The sequence below is a fragment of the Lipotes vexillifer genome, unplaced genomic scaffold, assembly GCF_000442215.2.
Source record: "Lipotes vexillifer unplaced genomic scaffold, Lipotes_vexillifer_v1.1 scaffold342, whole genome shotgun sequence".
NCBI classification, from domain to species: Eukaryota; Metazoa; Chordata; class Mammalia; order Artiodactyla; family Lipotidae; genus Lipotes; species Lipotes vexillifer.
Genome location: NW_006786802.1, coordinates 3,414,045 through 3,426,926, shown reverse-complemented (window position 1 = coordinate 3,426,926; position 12,882 = coordinate 3,414,045).

Genomic DNA, 12,882 nt, shown 5'->3' with positions numbered 1-12,882 from the left:
TGACCCAAAACCTATGGGATGCAGCAAAAGCAGTTCTAAGAAGGAAGTTTATAGCAATACAATCCTACCTCAAGAAATAAGAAACATCTCAAACAAACCACCTAAAGTTACACCTAAAGCAATTATAGAAAGAAGAACAAAAAAACCCCAAAGTTAGCAGAAGGAAAGAAATCATAAATATCAGATCAGAAATAAATGAAAAAGAAATGAAGAAAACAAAGATCAATAAAACTAAAAGCTGGTTCTTTGAGAAGATAAACAAAATTGATAAACCATTAGCCAGACTCATCAAGAAAAAAGGAGAAGCTCATATCAACAGAAACAGAAATGAAAACAGAGAAGTAACAAATGACACTGCAGAAATACAAAGGATCCTGAGAGATTACTACAAGCAAGTAAATACCAATAAAATGGACAACCTGGAAGAAATGGACAAATTTTTAAAAAGCACAACCTTCTGAGACTGAACCAGGAAGAAATAGAAAATACAAACAGACCAATCACAAGCACTGAAATTGAAACTGTGATTATAAATCTTCCAACAAACAAAAGCCCAGGAGGAGATGGCTTCACAGGCGAATTCTATCAAACATTCAGAGAAGAGCTAACACCCATCCTTCTCAAACTCTTCCAAAATATAGCAGAGGGAGGAACCCTCCCAAACTCATTCTACAAGGCCACCATCACCCTGATACCAAAACCAGACAAAGACGTGACAAAGAAAGAAAACTACAGGCCAAAATCACTGATGAACATAGATGCAAGAATCCTAAACAAAATACTAGCAAACAGAATCCAACAGCACATTAAAAGGATCATACACCATGATCAAGTGTGGTTTATCCCAGGAATGCAAGGATTCTTCAATAGACTCAAATCAATCAATGTGATATATATACCATATTAACAAACAGAAGGATAAAAACCATGTGATATACTCAAAAGATGCAAAAGAAGCTTCTGACAAAATTCAACACCAATTTATGAAAAAAACTCTCCAGAATGTAGACACAGAGGGAACCTACCTCAACATAATAAAGGCCACATATGACGAGCCCACAGCCAACACTGTTCTCATTGGTGAAAAAACGAAACCATTTCCTCTGAGATCAGGAACAAGACAAGGTTTCCCACTCTCACCGCTATTATTCAACATAGTTTTGTAAGTTTTAGCCACAGCAATCAGAGAAGAAAAAGAAATAAAAGGAATCCAAATTGGGAAAGAAAAAGTAAAACTGTCACTGTTTGCAGATGACATGATACTATACATGGAGAATCCTAAAGATGCTACCAGAAAACTACTAGAGCTAATCAATGAATTTGGTAAAGTAGCAGGATACAAAATTAATGCACAGAAACCTCTTCCATTCTTACAAACTAATGACGAAAAATCTGAAAGAGAAGTTAAGGAAACACTCCCATTTACCATTGCATCGAAAAGAATAAAATACCTAGGATAAACCTACCTAAGGAGACGAAAGACCTGTATGCAGAAAACTATAAGACACTGATGAAAGATATTAAAGAGGATACAAACAGATGGAGAGATATACCATGTTCTTGGATGGGAAGAATCAACACTGTGAAAATGACTATACTACTCAAAGCAATCTACAGATTCAGTGCAATCCCTATCAAACTACCTAAGGCATCTTTCTCAGAACTAGAACAAAAAATTTTACAATTTGTATGAAAACACAAAAGACCCCGAAAAGCCAAAGCAATCTTGAGAAAGAAAAACAGAGCTGGAGGAATCAGGCTCCCAGACTTCAGACTATACTAGAAAGCTACAGTAATCAAGACAGTATGGTACTGGCACAAAAACAGAAAGATAGATCAATGGAACATGATAGAAAGCCCAGAGATAAGCCCACGCACATATGGTCACCTTATCTTTGATAAAGGAGGCAAGAATATACAGTGGAGAAAAGACAGCCTCTTCACTAAATGGTGCTGGAGTAACTGGACAGCTACATGTAAAAGAATGAAATTAGAACACTCCCTAACACCATGCACAAAAATAAACTCAAAATGGATTAGAGACCTAAATGCAAGGCCAGACACTATCAAAGTCTTAGAGGAAAACACAGGCAGAACACTCTATGACATAAATCACAGCAAGATCCTTTTTGACCCACCTCTTAGAGAAATGGAAATAAAAACAAAATCAAATGGAAACTTTTAATGAAACTTAAAAGCTTTTACACAGCAATGGAAACCATAAACAAGATGAAAAAACAACGCTCAGAATGGGAGAAAATATTTTCAAATGAAACAACTGACAAAAGATTAATCTCCAAAATATACAAGCAGCTCATGCAGCTCAATATCAAAAAAAAAAAAAAAAAAACCCAATCCAAAAATGGGCAGAAAGGCTAAACAGAAATTTCTCCAAAGAAGATATACAGATTGCCAACAAACGCATGAAAGGATGCTCAACATCACTAATCATTAGAGAAATGCAAATCAAAACTACAGCGAGGTATCACCTTACATCAGTCAGAATGGCCATCATCAAAAAATCTAGAAACAATAAATGCTGGAGAGGGTATGGAGAAAAGGGAACCCTCTTGCATGGTTGGTGGGAATGTAAATTGATACATCCACTATGGACAGCAGTATGGAGGTTCCTTAAAAAACTAAAAACAGAACTACCATATGACCCAGCAATCCCACTACTGGGCATATACCCTGAGAAAACCATAATTCAAAAAGAATCATGTACCAAAATGTTCACTGCAGCTTTCTTTACAATAGCCAGGGCAGGGAAGCAACCTAAATGCCCACTGACAGATGAATGGATAAAGAAGATGTTTCACATATATACAATGGAATATTACTCAGCCATAAAAAGAAACGGAATTGAGTTATTTGTAGTGAGGTGGATGGACCTAGAGTCTGTCATACAGAGTGAAGTCAGAAAGAGAAAAACAAATACTGCATGCTAACACATATATATGGAATCTAAAAAGTAAAATGGTTCTGATGAACCTAGTGGCAGGACAGGAACAAAGACGCAGATGTAGAGAATGGACTTGAGGACACTGGGAGGTGGAAGGGTAAGTTGGGACAAAGTGAGAGAGTAGCACTGACATATATACACTACCAAATGTAAAATAGCTAGCTAGTGGGAAGCAGCTACATTGAACAGGGAGATCAGCTCGGTGCTTTGTAACCACCTGGAGGGGTGGGATAGGGAGGTTGGGAGGGAGGCTCAAGAGGGAGGGGATATGGGGATATATGTATACATATAGCTGACTCACTTTGTTATAAAGCAGAAACTAACACAACATTGTAAAGTAATTATACTCCAATAAATATGTTTAAAAAAAGAGGGCTTCCCTGGTGGCACAGTGGTTGAGAGTCTGCCTGCCGATACAGGGGACATGGGTTTGTGCCCCAGTCCGGGAAGATCCCACATGCCGCGGAGCGGCTGGGCCCGTGAGCCACGGCCGCTGGGCCTACGCGTCCAGAGCCTGAGCTCCGCAACAGGAGAGGCCACAACAGTGAGAGGCCTGCGTACCGAAAAAAAAAAAAAAAAAAAAAAGGCCTTGGCCCTAGAGATAAAGACTATAAATGTAGATTACTGTGTAAGGTACAGTGGATGTGTTTAGTTAAAATAAAGAGTTTAAGGTATTTAAGGTATCAAATGTTTATGATTATTCAAATTAACTGACTTTCCTAATTACCTGAAAAACCTACAAGTCCCATTTACAGCTGATTAAAGGGTAAAGAGTCATGTTTTGTTTTTTTCACCAGGTACCTAGAATGCTGCCTTTGTGTAGTGTGCCTACCATTTAACCAGATTTTTCACTCAGAATCCAAATAATTTCTTCCGCAATAGTTCCATTTGTAATGAGGGATTAGGATTTGGGTGGGGGGAAATACCAACAGAAATCATTTTAGTACTAGTGTCCCTTTTAAATTTCTATCATTGAACTAGTGTTACATAGTGATAAATTACTCTTGTTTTAGTTATTTTTAAAAGCAAGAACCTACCACATGCAGGCACTGGAACTGGTACATTACACACTTTCACGCTTCCATTCCCTTAGTCTTATAGAAACTATCATCCTCATTTTACAGAGAGGGAAGTTCAGATCAGTGTATGTGTTCTTTAGTGTAGAATTCCTTCAAATAAGTTTTGAAATAGTTATGTCCCAGTTACTGTTGCTGTGTGAAAAGCTACCCCATAATTTAGCACGTAAAAACAACCATTTTTTTTTCACGTTTACACATTCCATGAAACAAAATCTAGACAACGTCTAGAGGGAAGAGTTTGTCTGTACTCAACAGTGTCTGAGTCCTCAGCCAGGAGTTCTTGATGGCTAAGGATGACTTTATGGATGAAATCTGAAATCACCTGGAGCATCTTCACTCAGGTCTGACAGTTCATGATGGCTATTGGCTGGGTCCTTAGGTGCAACTGTAGGTTACAGCCCCTACTCCATGTGGCCTGGGCTTCCCCATAATATGACAACCTCAGGGTGGTCAAACTGCATAATTGGCAATTCTAGGTTCCAAAAGCAGGTATCTAGCAAACAAAAGAAAAGCTGCATTACCTTTTAACCTACCCTAGGAAATCACAGTGTTACTTCTGCCCCATGCTACTGGTTCAAACTGAGTCACAAGCCTGTATAGATTGAAGGGGAAAAAAAAGATAAAAGACACAGATTGCTTCTTTCAATGTGAGTAGTGTCAAAGGCTTTGTGGCCATTATTTTATTTTATTTTTTAATAATTTTTATTGGCGTATAGTTGATTTACAATGTTGTGTTAAGTTTCAGGTAGACAAACATCATACGATATCATCTAAAAACAGTGGCCATTATTTTAAACCATCAGAAGATAGAAATAATAAGTTTAAAGTGCCTTTTAGAGCAATCCTGGTTTGATGATGTATTTTTACTACTCACAATATTGTAGGCATTATCTTTATTAGGAAGATATTTCAATGAAAAAAAATGGGAAGGATGAAGTATTCAGGAAGGGGTTGCAAATTCAGATGAATACACAGGCCATGCAGCTAATATAAATGAATAAAAGGGGTCAAGTTTATTAATAGTGAGATTCCCTCATCAAAGAGAAACTGAAAATCTGGATAAATCAGTGAAATCTCCTGATTTTTAAAACATGTGGATTTTTAAAACTCATTCCTCATAATGAACAGGAGTTAGCTTGTCACTGACTTAGAGGGCTGAGAAAACTCCCAGGTAAGTGGTAATCACTTTCATAGATATCCATCAAATAAAAAATTGTATTCTCTATCAGTTGCAAGAACAGCAAACTGGTGGCATATGTGTATTATTCCAGGAAGAATGAGGGGAGCCCTGCAGTTTCCCAAGCTTAACTCCACTGAAAGAGTTTCCAGTCCATGGCACAGGCTGGGGAAACTCAGGTGGTGCTAGGCAAATTCCCTGATTGAGGATATGAACCATGAGTGTCCAAAGAGAGCATGACAGCTAGCATTCACAGGCAGAGTACCAAGAGGAAAGAGTTACACAGAAAAAGACTACGGATCTGCAGAGAGTGCTCCTGGAGAATTCAGCATATTACTGGCAAATATCTGGTATCCAATCAAAAATTACCAGGCATGGAAAGAAATGGGACAAACAGAATCCATTATGAGGAGAAAACTCAATCCATTGAAACCAATCCAGAATTTACCCAGATATTAGAATGAACAGAAAAGAACATTAAAATTATTATAATGCATTCTAGATATTTTTTTAAAAAACCACAGAGGAAAGACTGTACTTGTTAAGTACAAACATGGACAATATAAAAAACACCCAAATTGAACTTGGACAAATGAGAACTACAATGTGTAAGAGGAAAAGCACTGGACGGGATTAATGACAGATTAGATACTGCAGAAGAAAAGATTAGAGAATTTAATGACACAAAAATGAAAAAGAGAAAGAAAGAATTTTTTTTAAATAGAACAGAGAATCAGTGCACTGTGGCACAACTTCAAACAGTGTAACCTATGTGTCATTACAGTGTTTGAAAAAGTACAGGGACAGAAAAAATATTTGAAGAAATAATGACTAATTTTTTTTCCAATTTAACATAACCTATAAGCCCCAAAATCCAAGAAGTTCTATAAACTTCAAGCACCGGAAAGATGAAAAAAAAATGTTTACCAAATAACAGCATAATCAAATTACTTAAAAATAGAGAAAATCTTTTTTTTAAAACCATTTTTTAAAAATTGAAGTATAAGGCTTCCCTGGTGGCACAGTGATTGAGAGTCCACCTGCTGATGCAGGGGACACGGGTTTGTGCCCTGGTCCGGGAAGATCCCACATGTCGGGGAGTGGCTGGGCCTGTAAGCCACGGCCGCTGAGCCTGCGCGTCTGGAGCCTGTGCTCCGCAACGGGAGAGGCCACAGCAGTTTTTTTTGTTTTGAAATAATTTCAGATTTACAGAAGAGTTACATGAACAGTATGAGGAAATCCTACCCCATGCTAATATTTAAGATTTTTGCATGTGCTTGCGTGTGTGCTCTTTCTTTCCCTCTTCCCCCCCACCCCGCCACAGACACATTTTTTTTTTTAAGGTATCAAATGTTTATGATTATTCAAATTAACTGACTTTCCTAATTACCTGAAAAACCTACAAGTCCCATTTACAGCTGATTAAAGGGTAAAGAGTCATGTTTTGTTTTTTCACCAGGTACCTAGAATGCTGCCTTTGTGTAGTGTGCTTTCCATTTAACCAGATTTTTCACTCAGAATCCAAATAATTTCTTCCGCAATAGTTCCATTTGTAATGAGGGATTAGGATTTGGGTGGGGGGAAATACCAACAGAAATCATTTTAGTACTAGTGTCCCTTTTAAATTTCTATCATTGAACTAGTGTTACATAGTGATAAATTACTCTTGTTTTAGTTATTTTTAAAAGCAAGAACCTACCACATGCAGGCACTGGAACTGGTACATTACACACTTTCACGCTTCCATTCCCTTAGTCTTATAGAAACTATCATCCTCATTTTACAGAGAGGGAAGTTCAGATCAGTGTATGTGTTCTTTAGTGTAGAATTCCTTCAAATAAGTTTTGAAATAGTTATGTCCCAGTTACTGTTGCTGTGTGAAAAGCTACCCCATAATTTAGCACGTAAAAACAACCATTTTTTTTTCACGTTTACACATTCCATGAAACAAAATCTAGACAACGTCTAGAGGGAAGAGTTTGTCTGTACTCAACAGTGTCTGAGTCCTCAGCCAGGAGTTCTTGATGGCTAAGGATGACTTTATGGATGAAATCTGAAATCACCTGGAGCATCTTCACTCAGGTCTGACAGTTCATGATGGCTATTGGCTGGGTCCTTAGGTGCAACTGTAGGTTACAGCCCCTACTCCATGTGGCCTGGGCTTCCCCATAATATGACAACCTCAGGGTGGTCAAACTGCATAATTGGCAATTCTAGGTTCCAAAAGCAGGTATCTAGCAAACAAAAGAAAAGCTGCATTACCTTTTAACCTACCCTAGGAAATCACAGTGTTACTTCTGCCCCATGCTACTGGTTCAAACTGAGTCACAAGCCTGTATAGATTGAAGGGGAAAAAAAAGATAAAAGACACAGATTGCTTCTTTCAATGTGAGTAGTGTCAAAGGCTTTGTGGCCATTATTTTATTTTATTTTTTAATAATTTTTATTGGCGTATAGTTGATTTACAATGTTGTGTTAAGTTTCAGGTAGACAAACATCATACGATATCATCTAAAAACAGTGGCCATTATTTTAAACCATCAGAAGATAGAAATAATAAGTTTAAAGTGCCTTTTAGAGCAATCCTGGTTTGATGATGTATTTTTACTACTCACAATATTGTAGGCATTATCTTTATTAGGAAGATATTTCAATGAAAAAAAATGGGAAGGATGAAGTATTCAGGAAGGGGTTGCAAATTCAGATGAATACACAGGCCATGCAGCTAATATAAATGAATAAAAGGGGTCAAGTTTATTAATAGTGAGATTCCCTCATCAAAGAGAAACTGAAAATCTGGATAAATCAGTGAAATCTCCTGATTTTTAAAACATGTGGATTTTTAAAACTCATTCCTCATAATGAACAGGAGTTAGCTTGTCACTGACTTAGAGGGCTGAGAAAACTCCCAGGTAAGTGGTAATCACTTTCATAGATATCCATCAAATAAAAAATTGTATTCTCTATCAGTTGCAAGAACAGCAAACTGGTGGCATATGTGTATTATTCCAGGAAGAATGAGGGGAGCCCTGCAGTTTCCCAAGCTTAACTCCACTGAAAGAGTTTCCAGTCCATGGCACAGGCTGGGGAAACTCAGGTGGTGCTAGGCAAATTCCCTGATTGAGGATATGAACCATGAGTGTCCAAAGAGAGCATGACAGCTAGCATTCACAGGCAGAGTACCAAGAGGAAAGAGTTACACAGAAAAAGACTACGGATCTGCAGAGAGTGCTCCTGGAGAATTCAGCATATTACTGGCAAATATCTGGTATCCAATCAAAAATTACCAGGCATGGAAAGAAATGGGACAAACAGAATCCATTATGAGGAGAAAACTCAATCCATTGAAACCAATCCAGAATTTACCCAGATATTAGAATGAACAGAAAAGAACATTAAAATTATTATAATGCATTCTAGATATTTTTTTAAAAAACCACAGAGGAAAGACTGTACTTGTTAAGTACAAACATGGACAATATAAAAAACACCCAAATTGAACTTGGACAAATGAGAACTACAATGTGTAAGAGGAAAAGCACTGGACGGGATTAATGACAGATTAGATACTGCAGAAGAAAAGATTAGAGAATTTAATGACACAAAAATGAAAAAGAGAAAGAAAGAATTTTTTTTAAATAGAACAGAGAATCAGTGCACTGTGGCACAACTTCAAACAGTGTAACCTATGTGTCATTACAGTGTTTGAAAAAGTACAGGGACAGAAAAAATATTTGAAGAAATAATGACTAATTTTTTTTCCAATTTAACATAACCTATAAGCCCCAAAATCCAAGAAGTTCTATAAACTTCAAGCACCGGAAAGATGAAAAAAAAATGTTTACCAAATAACAGCATAATCAAATTACTTAAAAATAGAGAAAATCTTTTTTTTAAAACCATTTTTTAAAAATTGAAGTATAAGGCTTCCCTGGTGGCACAGTGATTGAGAGTCCACCTGCTGATGCAGGGGACACGGGTTTGTGCCCTGGTCCGGGAAGATCCCACATGTCGGGGAGTGGCTGGGCCTGTAAGCCACGGCCGCTGAGCCTGCGCGTCTGGAGCCTGTGCTCCGCAACGGGAGAGGCCACAGCAGTGAGAGGCCCGCGTACCACAAAGAAATAAAAAATAAAAAATAAACTGAGGTATAGTTAGTTTACAGGAAAGTGATTCATATTTTTTTTCAGATTCTTTTCCATTATAGGTTATTACAAGATATTGAGTGTAGTTCCCTGTGCTATGCAGTAGGTCCTTGTTGGTTATTTATTTTATATATAATAGTATGTATATGTTAATCCCAAACTCCTAATTTATCTCCCCCCAACCCTGCTATCCCCTTTGGTAACCATAAGCTTGTTTTCTATGTCTGTAAGTATATTTCTGTTTTGTAAATAAGTTCATTTGTATTGTTTTTTTAGATTCCACATGTAAGTGATATCATATGATATTTGTCTCTCCCTGTCTGACTTACTTCACTTAAGATGATAATCTTTAGGTCCATCCAGGTTGCTACAAATGGCATTATTTCACTCTCTTTTTATGGCTTAGTAATAGTCCATTGTATATATAAAGTTGCCATTATATAGGATGAATAAGTCTAGAGATTGAATCTTCAGCATAATGACTATAGTTAATTATACTGTATTAAACGTGAAAACTTGCTAAGAGTAGACTGGTGTAAGTAGTGCAAGATAAAGGTCCAATTTCATTCTTTTGTATATGGATATCCAGTTTTCCCAACATCATTTACTGAAGAGACTATGCTTTCCCTATTTTGTATTCTTGGCATCCTCGTCAAAAATCACTTGACCGTCTATGCTTGGGTTTATTTCTGGGCTTTTTATTCTGTTCCATTTGTCTATGCGTCTGTTTTTAAGCCAGTACCATACTGTTTTGATGACTATAGCTTTGTAATATAATTTGAAATTAGGTAGTGTAATGCCTCCAACTCTGTTCTTCTGGCTCAATATTGCATTGCCTATTCAGGGTCTTCTGTGGTTCCATGGGAATTTCAGAATTTTTTCTATTTCTATGAAAAGTTCCATTGGAATTTTCCTAGTGACTTTATTGGAACAGAATAAACCCAAGAAAGCCCAGAAATAAACCCAAGCATAGATGGCCTTAGCTCAAATGTCCCCCTCCTCAAAGAAGTCTTCCCAGATGCCTTACTCTAACCAGTCTCTATCTAACCCATTACACTGCTTTACTCTCTGCACAGCACTGATTTATCACTACCTGAAATCAACACAGTTGTTTGCTTGTTTCTGTCTATCCCCACTAAAATATAAGCCTCAGGGGAGAAGAAGGCTCAAGCTATCATGCTACACTCACAATACTTAGCCCATAGCCAGGGCCTGGTTCATGGTTGCATGATGCTGGTTAAATGAGAGAGTTACAAATTCCCTCTACAGGGAAGAGTCACCAAGCCTTTTAATTTCCTTTGAACATCCAAACTCTGGACATTTCCATGTCTCTGTGCTTTGCTTTTCTACACTGCATACCAAATCTCTGGCTTTTCTGTTCCTTAAAACACTTATTTAGTGTTAGGATGACAGAAGCAGTCTCTAAACTTCCAGTTTTGCTCCCAAGATACCTCTCAAGGAATCTGAACTCCTTAAGTCTACCTGGCATCAGAGTGTCATGAGCTGAAATCATCCAAAGAAGACTGATGTTTACAGGAGAACACAAAACAAAGAAGAAAAACTCTTTGCTTCTCCTTGCATAGATTTCATTAACAACTGTACTACATCCATCAAAGGTCAAGACCACTTTCCCGCTACATCCATGACATGCATGAATACAGTATGTAATTCAGCATACAGAGTGGAGGTAGTCTGGGTTCAAATTCCAGCTCCAGTACAAATTTGCTGGGTTTAAATGGCTAACCTCTCTGTCTCTGTTTATAAGATAAAGATCAAATCTAATTCATAGGATTGTTGGGAGGATTCAATGAGACATTCCATTTGAAGGTATCTGCATAGCACCTAGTGTGGAATTAAGTGCTCCGTAAAGTGCTGTCAACAATGACTGTTGATTAATGTTATTAGTGACACCTGACATCTTTTCACTTTTTGTAATGCCTTCAAATTTTTTTAGGATCTGGTGTGTGGAATGTATAGGCTAGGGATTGTATGGCATGAAAAAATAATGCATAACACTTTCATTTTACAGTTTATAGATTACAAGGAAGAAGGAAAGGTGAAGGGTGCGTTTACAGTCTTATTCTGTCTCCTACAGGCAATCTTCCTGGCTGTAGTTAGGCAAGTCCAGTAGACCACTGACATTAGTAAGGTCATGTGTTTGTGCCACAGAAGGCACCCCTCACTGCTCTGCCCTTCCTGCATTCCCTTCTCCTGTGTTTGAGAAGAAAGCTATGCCTGAGACGAAAGGTCATCCACCAATATCAGTGTTGCCTGGAACAAGGTACATGAGCAGACAGCAGAGGGGCAGCAGTGCCAAGGCCAGCTATTGCAGGGTCAAGGGCTGAGCAATCCTATACCCCTGGGGCTGACCTGAGCTGGAGCACTGTTCCACCTCCATGCCAGAGAGAGGGAGCACGCCTGAGCCCCAGAAAGCTTTCTCATGGCAGGAGAAGAAAGGGAAGCTGTCAGCTCAAAAAGCTGAACACAGGAGGTTCAATCGACAGAGAGCCTCCTCATTCAAGTAACATGAGATCTGGGAGAAAAAGGCAAAAGAAGAGCTGGAACCCAGTCAGGTTTTTTTCTTTCTTTCCTTTGCCAAAGCTCCTATTGGGCATGGGGGGAGGGAGGAAAGAGGAAGGGTTACATGACACAAAAGAGACTGCTCAGAGCTGATGCCAACTTGGTACCTTAGAATTAGTGAGTTGCAGGGGTGAGGGGAGTGGGTTGGGGCCTCTTCCCTGATCCCAGGAGATGAGGGAAAATGATCCTTTCAAAGCCATTTGCTCAGTGAGCACAAAGCATACTGTTAAGATTCAACACCAAGAGTTTTTTTGTTTGTTTTTTTGCTGCATTTAAGGGGAGGAGGTAAAAATAACAATAGAAAGTAAAGGAGATGTTAAAGAGCCAAACCAGAGAGTGTAGACAGTGAAGTAGGGTGAAAGAAAACTTCATTTAACAGCTAGTAGGGGGTTTTCTCAAGGTGGGGGACTGTCTTTGTAAGCAGGCTGCTCTAGGTGGGAGGTTCTATATGGAGACAGTGAAATCAAACGATAAAAAACTTGTCTACGTAGGAATTTCAAAGGATTTAGGACTGGACAACACAGCAAGGGGTAAGCATGGCAGGAGGGAGAAGCGTACAGTGAAGAGTGATCATGGAGATATTCTCGTATATTTTAAGAAGATTTGACGTCTAAATTTAAGTTGTTTGCAATTTTGAAATGTCAACATTTCTGCCACCCCGACTTGGAGGAAGATGTACAACACACCTATGCCTGGTGACAATGATCTGGGGTAACTGAGGTAACAGGGCAATGTTCCTGATTTGGAAGGCAGAGAAAGAGAAGAGTTGCCAGATGTGAGAACTGAATATGGTTGAGAGTTCACTGAGGGCAGAGCCAGATGCCAGAGAACTTTCACATACTCCCTTCGTCCCACTCCCCTATTCCCTGCCCCCACCTACACACACACACACACACACACACACACACACACACACACACACACACACACACACACACACAC